Source organism: Maylandia zebra, linkage group LG2 (genome assembly GCF_041146795.1).
Source record: "Maylandia zebra isolate NMK-2024a linkage group LG2, Mzebra_GT3a, whole genome shotgun sequence".
NCBI classification, from domain to species: domain Eukaryota; kingdom Metazoa; phylum Chordata; class Actinopteri; order Cichliformes; family Cichlidae; genus Maylandia; species Maylandia zebra.
In genome coordinates this window covers 28051175-28065388 of record NC_135168.1, presented here as the reverse complement: position 1 = coordinate 28065388, position 14214 = coordinate 28051175, and the positions used below count along the sequence as shown (strand labels likewise).

Sequence of the window (14214 nt, the reverse complement as noted above, 5' to 3'; positions counted from 1 at the left end):
AATAAAACGTTTGAACCCAAAAGAAGACTTGCAACCCCCAATACAACATGCACACTGGTAATGTGCCTCATTTTTGTGCAGTCCTTGATGATCTTATAGGGTTTTCACAGAAAAGCCGCAGCTACGACGAGCATAATTATTTAACATGTTTTATGTTTACAGTGGAAATACACCCTCTGACATCTGTACTGTAGAAGTCATATAATGCATGAAGAAGTGTAGGGAACGCCTGAACAAATACATGTAGTTAGTAAATATAATATCTATAAATAATTAACATGTGTAACAAACAAATCAATGGACAATCTGCTAACGAATTAACTGAAATGTAATTTTAACATCCTTTTTACTAATCATATAAAATTTGAGATCTAAACTTTAACTGGTTTTATATCTTTTATTTATTAAATAAACATTTCATGTCAGTGAAATGATGCTAAACTGAGGCGTGTATTTTTACTGCGTTTTCAGGTGAAAATAAACTGCATTATTATAAACAAGAATAACAGGAGAAATTTATAAGATAACTTCTGTTACATGTTTTTTACAGTGTTGATATGTTTCCAGTCCATCAGAGGAATAACATTAAATAACATTTTTAAATCTTTTTTTTTAGGAAAAATGAACAATACAAAGACTATTTGTACTGTACTTTGTGTTTAGGTGACTGTTTGCAGGTTTCTTTGTGTATCAAACACATTTGTTGTTTTTGTATCCACATTTGTTGTAGAATAATACTCACGAGTATCATTTTGTAGCTCAAAGCATTCTCTCTCTGTGTGATTACTCAACAACTCACTGTTTCTTTAAGATAAAAAAAAAAACAGGAAAGATGAGAGAACAAAAGCACTGAGTCAATGTTATTCCATCACTGGCCCTGTAATAAAAGGTGCTGCTCGACTGAACTCGTTCAGTTGCTTTTCATGAAATGTTCAGTGTCAATTAGAGGAACAGAGAAAACAAAGTGTTAACTTATTGGCTAAGACATGAACACAAACAAGGGGGAAAGGGTGGAAGAAAGTATAGAAACAACATGCCATGAAAAATGATAACATTAACAATATTTATTCCAAATATCCTGTTCATTCTTTTACAGAGTTTGCAAAAAGGTTGCATGTTTTTGTTGTATATAAGATCTAGAGTTCTTATACTATCACAACAAGAACTATATATACTAGAAACAACAAGAATGCCGAAGATGGCGCGGCCACGTCCAGACACCTTCCTGACCGCTCCGCTCCGACTATCAACTTTTCTCGGTTTTTTTGCTCTGGTTTACATTCCAAAATCCTCTAGTTTTATAGTATACGACAGCAGATCACTTATTCACTTAATGAGAGGACCCGAGCTTGAAGGATAAAGACCGCCTGCAGGGGCGAGTGCAGATTTTTGTTTTTTACCCTTAATTGGTTACCTGATACAAGATATAAGGTATGTGACATTAGTGTCACACTAATGTCAGACTTATCACCCAAAACACTTTGAAACATTGCTAGATGATGGTCAGATGAAGACAGGTGTAATAAACTGTACTACAAAAAGAACTTACTGAATGTAACTGTACACTCAAAAAAATAACTCTTTAAATGAACATAAAAAAATCATGGAAAGAATTTCCACGCGATTAAATTGCTTTATTTTAGCATTATGAAATTCTGTTACTCCAACTTAATGCACTCAAGTTGGACCAACTTAATTAAAGATTGATGAATCAACGTATTTACTGCATTTTGATCCAATATATTTTAATAGTGTTGATCCAACTTAAAGAGTTTTGTTCCAACTCAATTCAGTAGGTTTTCTCCAACTAATTTACTAAATTTGGTCCCAGCTTAAGTTAATTGAGTTGAACCAACTCATACAAATTAAGTTATTCCAACACAAGTCTTTAATGCTAATAGAAAGCAATTTAATCACGTGGAAATTCTTTCCATGATTATTTTAAGTTAATTTAAAGAGTAATTTTTTGGAGCATTTAACAAAGTCTAGAGTCTGGTTAACATACATTTCACTATTACATCTAAAAGGTAAATAAAAATTTGTCATACACATCTTTTTGTTTTCTCCAATTTATTGAATTTATAGCAAATTTCACATAATGTATAAAGAATACATGAAATGCAAGTACAAGTTACATAACAGAAAAAAAAGTAGTGGACAAAGTGGAAAGTTAACCTGTTAAAACAATTTTTAACAACAATGAATGGCTGAATCAGGTGATTTTCCGATGACCAATACAACTACTTTGAAGGTCAACAGATGCACTTTCAAAAAAGAAAATATCTGCAATTATTTTAGGTTCATGATCCAGATACATGGTGTAGCTGTTGTAATGGAAACATTTCTCAACGAGAAAATAGTGTTTTGAGAACCTGTACTTTGTGTGCTGTTGAATTGTTCGTGTGCATCTAATTCCATAAGAATCTTCTGCAGGACCTCAAAGGTGTACCTGAGTTCCAGAGGGTAGCTCAGGTTCAGTGAATAGACCAGACCAAGCAACATTGTCACTGCAAAACTACATTGCCCAACTCACCCATCACTTCCACCCCCTCTAGAACAATCACAACATCCTGAGGGTCATCGCCAGGCTCCACACCCTCTGACCGAATGACACAGATTCCAAAGACTGTCTCTGCTATGGCAGTGGCGATGCTTGTTATCAACTTCCTGTGACAATAAAACAAACAAAAAAAAGATAATGATTTCTCACTAATGTCCATTGCAAACAGTTTTAAAAGTAAATATCTGTTTTACATTAATGTAAAATACCTAAAAGCTTTATTCATTCAAGCCTTATAATAATGTAAATGTAATCAAAAATGACTGCCCAATATTTTTCCTGACTCAAGAGAAGTTCATTCAATACCTCAACAATGTCCTGTCTTTCAAAATCTTGAGTTGTGATAGGGGTGACTGTGGCACAGGAGGTAGAGCAAGTTGTCTACTGGTTTAATCCCTGGCTTCTCTAATCTGATACTAAAACTATCAATGGGTAACATACTGAACCCCAAGTTGCTCCTGATACATCCATTGAAGTGTAAATGTTACATAAAAATCTTGTATGAATGAGGTTATTATAATGATATTATAATAATGATAGTATAAAACACTCAAGAATGGTGTGTGTAGTATCCAGTGAGAAACTTAAAGCTCTTACTTTTCCTATTTTAAAAGGTATTTTTTACAGCCACCGGTAATTTATAGGAAAACCCCATCCCCTGAAACTTTTTGTATGTAGTTCAAGCTTATCTTTGATCATCTCCTTAGTTAAGGATACAGGCAAGTTAACATACCAGGTAATCCTTCACCAGCTTCTCAGGATCTTCATTCAGGTACACGCAAAGACCTTTGGCGATGTATTCTCTTCTGATTTCAACAGCATCAGTCTTTATACACAGAGGGGGAAAAAAACAAATATATACGGAAATCCATCTCAACGACCTAGCAGTGGGATTAAAGAACTTTTAGTTGAATTACCAGGAATTTGTGAGAAATACAGAGGCTATTGTTTTACAGTCTTAATATTTTCAAATAGTATTTATGCATTTTAGACAAGTCTGTCATTTTAATATTGTTTTGTAATTTGTGTATTAATTTAATCATGCCATACCCCCAATTCAAGAAAGTTTAGATGATGTGTACATAAAATCAGAATGCAATGTTTTCTTGGTCTCAAAACTATATGTCACTTACAAATGAATATATTACATTTTTAACATGGGAATGTGATCATTTTTAAGAAAAATATTAGCTCACCATGAATTTGATGAACTGGCCTACCAGCTCTCCAGACCTTTCACCACCTGATAAGATTAAACATGTATTATCTTTACAGGAGGGAACTGCAAGTCTCCAAGTTTGTTAAGTAGAAAAATATTTAATTTCAAAAAAATTAAAAAACAGGAAAACTTATCTGTTCATGTTTTGTCTTTCCTCCTCAGTGTACTAAAAACACATAAATTGTTAAATAAACCACTGTCCATCAGTTGCAACTTACAAACTTACAAATTTCAACAACCCACACGTAAAATGTAAATTTATCACAACAGTCTCTGTGGTAGAGCCAAACTAGCTTATGTGCAGAGGTTAAGTTATAAACAATATCTATATTTGGAGTAGCTAAGTCTTTCATATTAGGCTATCATGCTAGCATGACATTGTGCTATATTCTTGCACTAACATGTTAGCTAGCTAGAATGGCATAAACAAACAGATATTTTTTAAAAAAACAAAACAAAAAAACAAATGTGAATAAATAGAACTGAAAAGAATCGACAAACTAATGATACCTTTGTGCAAAAAGTATTTTCATCAAGATGGATGAAGATAGATTCACTCTTACCTTTCCAAGATGACCGCGAAGCAAACCATGTGCTTTCCTGCCTCTTGTTGTTTAGAATCTCACGTGATCTTGTGATATCGCGAGTCTTTAAGGCAGCTAACCACTCTTGTTAGATTTTATCATGTCATATCAACAAGAATAAATTTAAAAGGCGGTAAGTTGGTAAATTTCATGTAGATCTTATATTATTTTATTACGTTCACCTTAGAAACATAAATTCATTGTGTTCAAATTACATGTTAGAGTCTTGTAAATGCAATAACCACCAAATTTCACTTTTTTGAGTGTAGCTGATTAAAGCATGGTCAGTTTTTTTCTACAGCCACCACAGCTGGACTGGCCATCGGGCATACCGGGCATTTGCCCGGTGGGCCGCTGGCGATTTTTTGTTTTTATGGGCCGATCAATTTTTTTATTTTTTTTTTTTTGGAAGGGTATAAATAATGAAAGGTGTTGGATTGGCCAATTGGTCATGATCGACTCTGGGCTGGACCAATTACAGCCGAGGAGGTCGGATGCACCCTCCCCCTTGTTTAGTAATCTTATAGACAAACTAAAGAAAATGGAGAACAAAAAAAGGAAAGGAGGTGCAGAAAAAATTAGGGCCAAAAAGAAACAAGCCCTTCAGGCAGACGCTGCCAAATGTGTAAAAATAACTGAATTGTTTGGCGGTAGCTATGGCATAGCTTCCACAGATTTAGCAACATCAGCAAGTGGTGGAGGCCAGAAGGGTGGATGAGGGAAAGGGGAGGCAAGAGGAGGAGAGACCCGAGGCGGCCGCCGGTCATAGTGGCAGAGGAACTGAACTTCAGGTAAGAAGTTATGACCTGCTGTCTATCTGTGTCAGATATAAACCAAGTTTAGTTGTAGTTTGTTTTCGTTGTGCTGACTTTTTACAGTCGCTTAGAATAACTGGTACTGCGTACTAGCTAGCATGACGGAGTTTATATACTGCTGGGCGGGTGCTATGAAGTTACTGATAGTAAATTTTATTTTATGCTTAAGGTAGTTTCTCAAACTCTTCAAAATCTTAACAAATTGTGCCAATCCTTACATGTTGCACCAGGCTGATTTATCATCAAAAGTGGAGAAGTCTGTGACAGAGGAGACAGAAGAGCAGCAGAGAGAGATGGAGCAAGAGAGAGAAATAAAAGAGCTGGAGAGAGAGATGAAGATGGAGAGATGACTTTATGTCATCCATGAGGGATGCATTTGACATATGTTTCACATATTATAGCCCAACAAGTTACTTATAGCAATTTAAATACGAGCAATCAGTTTTTGGCAAATACCGGAAATCAGTTTTTGGCAGACAATCACTTTTTGGCACAACACCGGCTATTGCAGTTAATAATACAACAGCTTCTTGCCATTTTTTGTGTTTCTTTTTATCGCTGTGTAACTGAGTTCAATTGAAAGCCTGCATGCGCTAGTACCTCTTGCCACAAGTTCCCAGAATCCTTTGCAGTTTTACCCCTGAATGACATCACATTTTTGGTGGGCCGGTCTCTAGTCAAAATGCCCGGGCCAATTTTTTGTCCCAGTCCAGTCCTGACTGCCACCAAAAGAAATATGCCCATAAATGTGTGAAAGTGCCTCCTGGAAAAATCTGAAAAACTTTAGAGTACAGCAAAAAAAGTTTAACAGGAAAAAATATTTCAGATTAAATGTTGTGTTTTGTAACTGTTAGCCACACAGTGCCTCGTGTTGCGTGTGCTAATAGGCCTTTCACCATTTACAATAAACCATATTCCCACTGCAATGAAAAACCTAATTAGGATCTGTTCACTGAAATGTTGCCAAGGAGCGAGAGAGACTAATACCTGTGAGGCTACAGGCATAAAACTGTACCTTGAAAAAAAAACTATAACAAAATGATTGGCAAACATTAAACTGTATTCTCTGTGAGAAAGTTTGTTTGTTTGTTTGTTTGTTTGTTTGTTTGTTTGTTTGTTTGTTTGTTTGTTTGTTTGTTTGTTTGTTTGTTTGTTTGTTTGTTTGTTTGTGAAATGACAGATTCTGTTGAAATGTTTCAGGAAACAAAATGACCACTGCTTGTCAAAAAGTGAGAACACACAAAGTTCAGGGAGCCTCCAGAACATGATTGGCACTCCCCCTGGTGGCCAGTGTTCAGATTAACGTTTCAACCAAAGGAATTTATCTATGTAAGCCATAAAAATATTTGATGCACTTAGAATTTTAATGTTACTTTTGCTGTCAGTACCAGAAAGTAACACAAAAAATTTATAACTGGAAGCTTGTCTCAAAGGAAGGCCATGTGTAGAGAGTCCTTATTACCTTAATATTTATACAGTGACCGTTTGGATTTATTCCTTTATAAACAACTCTTCACATTATTACCTCACATAAGGGGTGCAAACAGATGAAGATACGTAGCACTCGGACCATAAAAAATATATTCAAGTACCAACAGTCTTATTTACACTAAGAAACAAAACAGCTCCTTTTTTTTGCAGTCTAAACAAAACACTCCTTCTAGTTCTTATTTCTTTTCTTCACTAGATCTTCAGTCTAATCTCAAACGTGCAATCCAGTCCAGGATTTCAGTGCTTCTGTAGCATCCAGGTGAAAGTCTGCACATTTCAGAAGGTTACAGGAAATATAGATGGAGTCTTCCAGCAGACACATGCCTCCAGCACCTTCCTGTTAAAGGGATTAATCAACTTCTTTGCCAGCTTTGCTCGTAATATACGATCTGTGCATATTCTGACCTCGAGCCACTGCTGTCCCCACCTCAGCTGGCATCTCCTGCTGTTCTCATGGGTGTGTGTCTAATGCTTGCACCAACCAGGAACAATTGGTGAGTTTTGGGAGGGTATGTGGGCGTTTCCAGGCATGTTTAACAGGCTGTCACAACAGTTACTCATTAAAGGAACAGCTGAGCACTAGTTATTGAACTCTTCGCAAGAAATTGTCAAAACCCTTCAAAGAGCAGAGCAATAGTGGAAGAATCAAAATCCCAGAAGACAGATTTGGATACACTCTTCTGTTTTCATAGCAAGTCCTGTTGCAATGCAAATTACTCATGTAGAATATTTGCAGTTGAAGTGTTGAACTTGTATTTGGAAGCTGCTGATCCGAACTTTCAATATGAGTTCCAAAGAGATGTGGTTACAATTATAGGAGCTCTTCACTCGAATAAATAAAACAAACTAACAGAGGGCCAGTGCTGCAACAGCAAAAAGTCTGGAAGATTGTCCAAGTGGAGGATTGCAAATTACTGCTTTATAGCACCTAACCAGATCAAGAACACTTTATAATACAGCTGAAATCTTAAGCTCCATGTAGTGCAGCTTAAAGTGCAGCTGCACTGGTTCTCACGTGGTGTTCATTCAGAATTCACCTACTTTTTTTCAAGTTTCAATTCTTTACATTTCTGTTTTGATCTTTAACTAAACACACGCTGTAAGCTGCAATTTCTTTATTAGAAGGGCAGCGTCAACAGATCCTTTCCAGTACTGCACCTTCTGGATAGCAGTCTGACAAAATGACAGCTATCTCACTTCTTTTAACTTCTTTGGAAGCTAGCATATGTTATAACTGACTTTGACACTTGGAATGAAGTGTCTGATGACTCTGACATCAGAGCCATGCTCTGATACTGATGAGATTATGCGTCTAATCTGACATGTGATGGTTTCTATGAAATAGTGCAAATCAGCAAAGTTTCTTCAAGGAATACTTTGTTGATTTCGTTTTGACATAAATCAGGCAGTAGATGCATTTTTCAACATCTTGCAAAGTTGTGCACCGGAGTGTCTATTGCACACTTTGATGTGACCCTGATCTGTGACCCTAGATGGATGGGCAAAGTTACATTCGCTGAGAAAATGATGTGGGAAACAGACTGCAACCATCCTGCTTCTTGCTCGTTTTCACACGTTGTATTTAACTCTGCTCTTTTGTCTCTTCTCTCTCTGCTTTGTGCAAATGATTTCCTATATACTGCATCTCTTTGTGGTATCACTCTTCCCTATAACAAAGGGCAGCGGTCGGTTGCTGCTTTAGCATATATATATATATACATATATATATGTATACATATATATATATATGTATGTATACACATACACATACACGTATATATATATATATATATATATATATATATATATATATATATATATATATATATATATATATATATATATATATATATATATATATATATATATACACATATATCAGAAAGCCAGTGTTTCAGTGTTTTGTTGCTAAACAGAGACAGACAAAGAGTGTACAGTCAACCAGACACCCAGTAGTGGGTAATGTGGGCTAAAAAGGTCAGCACAGCTGATGGCTTCATCCATCTAAAATGGCAGCTGACCTGCGAGAGTGGGTTCAGGGTCACTGTGGATGAGACTGGGATTTACAACAAGAACAGACGTTCAATGCAAGAATGCAGAACAGAGCGTTGATTTATTTTTGTTTCTTTCTGACGTTATTCCCCTAAGTTTGTGCTGTTTCATGAGGACAGCTTTTTCTGTTTCCGCTTTGTGTTTACATTTCATTAAGTTGACGACGTGTCCTAATACCTCTCGTTCATCTCATCTCCAGTGAGGAGTTGCAGCAGGCTTTGTGATAGCTCCATCCGTCTAATTTGGCAGCTGACCCCTGCACATTTGTGCTGAAAGAGGGAGGTGGGACACAGAAATGAGGAAACTCAGATGCAGATGAAAAGTCAACACAGGATGAATGAAATGGAAAAGAAACTTCACATCCTATTTTTGGATTAAAGCTCTAGGTCCTGTATCTCCATCATATCTACAACCTCCTCCCCACCACAGGCTCTCTGCTGATGCCTTTATCCATCTTACATGACAACCAGCCTGTGAGAATTGCTTTGGGGTCATGATGGTTTAAAGCTAGAGAGACAGAAATGAAGAAGGACACAGAGAAAGAGAACAACAAGAGATTGAGCTCATTGTTTCAGAACTGATGTTGAAGGATCTAATCAAAGATCACTACTGAAGTTATTACATCAGGACACTTTCAAAGGAGACCTACAGTGCTACGAAGGTCAACATGTTGCTTGTAATTTAAATAAGTCTAAGTTATCATAAGAACTATAGCAGCCATGTCCGTATGAGTGACCTGGCCATGCAATCATTGTCCTCTCATCACAAAAACATTCTTGGATTAAACATCTGCTCTACCTGTCTGTCAGAAAATTGCTTGTTTCCTCTTTGACTACATGGATTTCCTTTCACAGGTCTAACGCATTCTTGTTAGATTAACTGGTGATTCGACCTTTGTTGGCCATGTGATGGGATGGTGGTTTATCCAAAGTGTACCCCATCTCTGGCCACTGTCAGCAGGGATAGGGTAGAGCGCTCTGAGACTCTGAGTTGGATAATCAGTTAAAAAATGGATGAAACAGTGATATCCAACCACCTCATAATTCTTAATTAACTGTAACATTTAAGACAGTGTAACAGTGATTATGTTCCTTTATTATGTTATTCTTTGCTTATGAGCTGTGTGATAACAGCCTCGTGAATCATACAGCCACAGAGCAGCTGACCAACGAGGAGGACAAAGATGGCAAGGAGGGCAAGATAACGAACACCAAACTGGCTTTCATGCACCCGTTGCTGTGTTACTGAATAGGGATGTTCAATATTTCTTAGTCAAATAAATGAAGAAAAACATTTAGAGTAACCGACTAAAACTAAGAAAAACTCAGATATCAAGTTAAGTTTGAGGACCGTTAATTGCAAATGTCAAAAACTGTCTAAACAAAGGCATCTGGAACCATTGATCACACTGTTCAATAATAAATTGTGACTGAAAAGTTTGGTGCTGACAAATGGTAAATGACCTGTATTTGTATAGCACTTTTCTAGTCCCTAAGGACTCCAAAGCGCTTTACACAACCAGTCATTCACCCATTCACACACACATTCACACACTGGTGATGGCAGCTACATTGTAGCCACAGCCACCCTGGGGCGCACTGACAGAGGCGACAAACCAGCTACCCTTTGAGGAAATCTCATTTTCATCGCTTGTGAAAAAGAGTTTTTGCAGCCTTGAAAAAAAAATAAATAAATAATAGGCCTAAGAAAAACTGAATTCTAACATTTCTCTACAACCATCTCTGGGTTGCAGCTCCATCTGGTGGCAGCTGGTTGCAAAATGTACAGGACACAAGAATGTTGGGTTTATCCAGAGTACCTGGGTAAACTACAAGTGAAACAAAAGTCAAAAGTATGCTAAAACAAAACTTTTGGAATAAAAGTAAATGTAGGTTGCTAAAACTGCAGTGTCCTCTCAGAAAACATTTTGTGCATAATGGAGGGACAATTGTTCAATTTGTGCTCAGCTTTTACATTTGTGACTAGAGACCTGACACATTAATAAAAATCCAGAGGTGGAGGAGAAGGTGTAGGCGTGGGCATGGTGGAACAATAGACTCCACTGTAACCACCCCAATCTAACACCATTGTAGAAATGTTATCATAGCCCTCCACTGTCTGTACAACCAAAGGACTCCATGAGAGACATGTTCAACCCAAGCTGCCGGATTTGTTTCAATCATGTGCACTACTACTGGCATTTAAACTATTAAAGATTTAAAAATTCAACTAATTAAAGTGTCTGACCCGCTCTGTCATGCTGTGTCGTCACACAGAGACCATTTGTCTCAGTCAGTTTAACACGTTTGACCTGTGTGTGACTTGTTTAAGTCCCATTGCTGAGCTAAAGTTTTTGTTCCATCCATCACATCTTCATCCATTTTTAATTCAAACTGCCATGTCAGCAGAGTGAGTTGGTTGGAACCACAGCTACTTACAGAAGAGCTTTGACATGAGTGAAGAAATTCTTGTTGATGTTTCTGGTACTTAGTATGTAAACTTTACAGGTTCATACATAACACTGCTGATTTATGTTACCTCAGGATAAAGGAGGCAAGTTGATTTTTTTAGCAGTGTGTGAGGAGCAAAATAAGACTAACATATGAAATATTTACATCAGGTCTAATGAGGAGTTCAGCTGGAGTTGAAATGCTTCCAAACCTGACAAACTTTAAGGGGGAAAGAGTACAAACCTGCATCGCTGATGACACCAGGGAAACAGAGTCAGTAGATGACTCTGGAGCATGTGACTGCCAGCCCCATGGGGATGGATTTTCAACCTTTTTTTAACATCAAATGACTTGGCTCGCTTACACAAGACACCATATTCCCAGGCACAGCTAATTATCATTGCCTCAGAAAAATTCACATGTAGTCTTGTAAGATCATGCAACAGCAGCGGGAAAGAGGTCAGAAAGCATGAAATTGCAGAAAGAGAAAATATGATCAAAGGCGAATTTCACAATTACTCTGGATTTTCTAAACATGCGAGTGGATTCCCAGGCATATGCATGAATGTGCCCCATAGCACTCCAGCATGCCTTGTTATGTTGTTTGTTATTCCCACTGTGCAGCATTTAGAAGGAAACGTTAAAAAAATCTTTGGCTGAGGTCATTTGTGTCATCATCGTAAAGTCGTGAACTGTTCAAAGCGCTGCAAGATTTCTTTATTCATTGTTTTATGATAGCAAATACTGAAACTGAAGATAATTCCCAAAGTGGCAAAAAAGGCAGGAATCAGTTCTCTCTGTGTGTGTGTGTGTGTGTGTGTGTGTGTGTGTGTGTGTGTGTGTGTGTGTGTGTGTGTGTGTGTGTGTGTGTGTGTGTGTTATAATCCATTCTTAATCACATATGGTTTCACATAATCTGTGGGATAACACACACAGATGTTTCGATCCGTCCGCTCGGTTGTGTATGAAGGTCCAGCTTGCATCTTACAGTGAAAAAGTGTTTGCACCAGCTGATTCCCTGTTGTTTTGCATATTTGTCACATTTACATGTTTCAGATGATGAAACAAATTTGTATTTTGTATTTACTTTGATTATCTTTGTCTAATAAAACTTCAAATGATGATTTCATTGATTAAAGACAGTGGGGAGAAAAGTTATCCAAACCTATCTGTTCCTGTGTGAAAAAATAATTGCCCCTCCTGTTAAATCATGAATTAACCACATTTTTTGGAAAGGTAAGTTCAGTTTCACTGACTCTCTGGGACTCTCCACCATGTGACCCTGGAACTGAAGAAGCTTCTCGGATGAGAGGTGATACGTCTTCAAGACACTTTTCTTTTCAAGCTCCTTAGATTCAGTTTAACTGAACATTCTCAGGCTTGATTACTGGCAAATCTGTTGAACCAAGAAATCAGTTAAATGCAACCTGTCTAACAAAGTGAAGCAGGCTAAAAGATCTCAACACATCACGCCACGATTTAAAGAATCACCTGAGAGTCACTGACATCTCTCAGTCTGGACAAGCTTACAAAGCCATTTCTAAGCCTTTGGGACTCCAGTGAACCAAGTTGAGAGCCATTATACACAAATGGAAAAAACAATGGTGAACCTTCCCAGGAGTGACCGGCCTACCAAAATTACTCCAAGAGCGCAGCGATGACTCATCTCGGAGGAACCCAGAACAACGTTGAAGAACCAAGGCTTCACGTGTCTCCGCTAAGGTCAGAGTTCATGAATAATCAGAAAGTGTCTGGGTTTAGGAGGCAATCTGTTTTTACTTTTACAGAGAGCCATGTAGGGTTTTTTTTCTCTTAATGAAATGATAAATAATAAATAAATAAGCACCTTAATTTAGATACTGCATTTTGTGCTTACTTATGTTATCTTTGTCTAATATTTATATTTGTTTGATGATCTGAAAAATTTAAAGTGTCACAAATATTTAAAAAAAAATTGGAAATCAGGAGGAGGGCAAACACTTTCACACTACAGCTATTTATTCACCTTTCAGTCACTTTAATTTTAAATCTGTGTAATTTTAATTCTGTGTATATACTGTATATTCTGTGTATTTATTATCTCACTCCTATTGCCTGTTTATGCCCTGTCCTCATCTTCAACGCCATGCTGCTCTGTTGTATGTTAATTGCCCCTTGGGGATAAATAAAGTCTTTCTGATTCTGATTCTACTGTACATCCAGGTCACCTTTGAACAGTCTGCAGCTTGGCTCCTATTGGATGTGGTACATGCCTGCCTCTGTGGATCTGGTGCTTAGAGTCGGTTGCTCTTAGCCTTGTACAGTGCCAAACACACCACGCGTCCAACAATCAATGTGTGAGGACTCACAGTCTTTAGTGTAGTCAATCCAGGTGGTGCTCAGGTTGGTCTGTCATGAGAGCAGATCAATGCTGATCATGAAGGATCAGCCACTTTGTTTCCATTGTAAATCAAACACAGCCCCCTGAAGAAACAATATGACGAAAATGAGGTTCATTGTTCCTATTCCTGATAATTTCTTGGTTATGTGTGTGTGCCCTCTCTCTAACTATTTTGCTGTGGTAATATTTCTTTTCATTTCTGTATGTGAACAGACTGCGCCAGCACCGAAGTCTGCAGAGAGCATTATAAGGTACAGTAAAAAGAGGGAAAGAAAGAAAGTGGAAGCAGTAAAGTCCCAGGAGAGCGCACTGGCTGGGAGGACATGACAGGCATCTTGGAGTAGCATCCTCAGTCCGTATGTTGCCTGTCAGGCGACAAAGCTTCGCCCTGTTGCACACACACCCTGGAGAACGGAGATTTATAACACAGCCGTTCTAAACATGGCTGGAAAACAGATACACATGCATGGAAAAGCACACGGAGAGGAGGGATTTACAACTGAAATGCTGTTAACATGGGGCCTGTTGAGGAACACATGCAAGAGCGGTTTTAAATCCTGAGTGCCGTCTTACGCTGAAGCCACGAGGTACAAATCTCACATGCTGCTCAGTAACATGCTTCACTCTGCACACGTTTTTTTTTCCGTAGGATGAAGTCACATG

At 37.7% G+C, this 14214-nt stretch overlaps 1 long non-coding RNA gene across 2 annotated transcripts; it reads right to left on the bottom strand.

The window, feature by feature from the left end:
- Positions 1-1944: 1944 nt before the first annotated feature.
- Positions 1945-4434, bottom strand: LOC106674974 (uncharacterized). Of its 2 annotated transcripts, XR_001341699.4 has the most exons (5): positions 4343-4434; positions 3757-3945; positions 3294-3386; positions 2534-2667; positions 1945-2449 (listed from the first exon to the last, which is right to left on the bottom strand). It is a non-coding gene; the product is annotated as an uncharacterized LOC106674974 (long non-coding RNA). The 2 variants fall into 2 exon arrangements; XR_013094338.1 differs by having other exon boundaries at positions 1945-2667.
- Positions 4435-14214: the final 9780 nt, after the last annotated feature.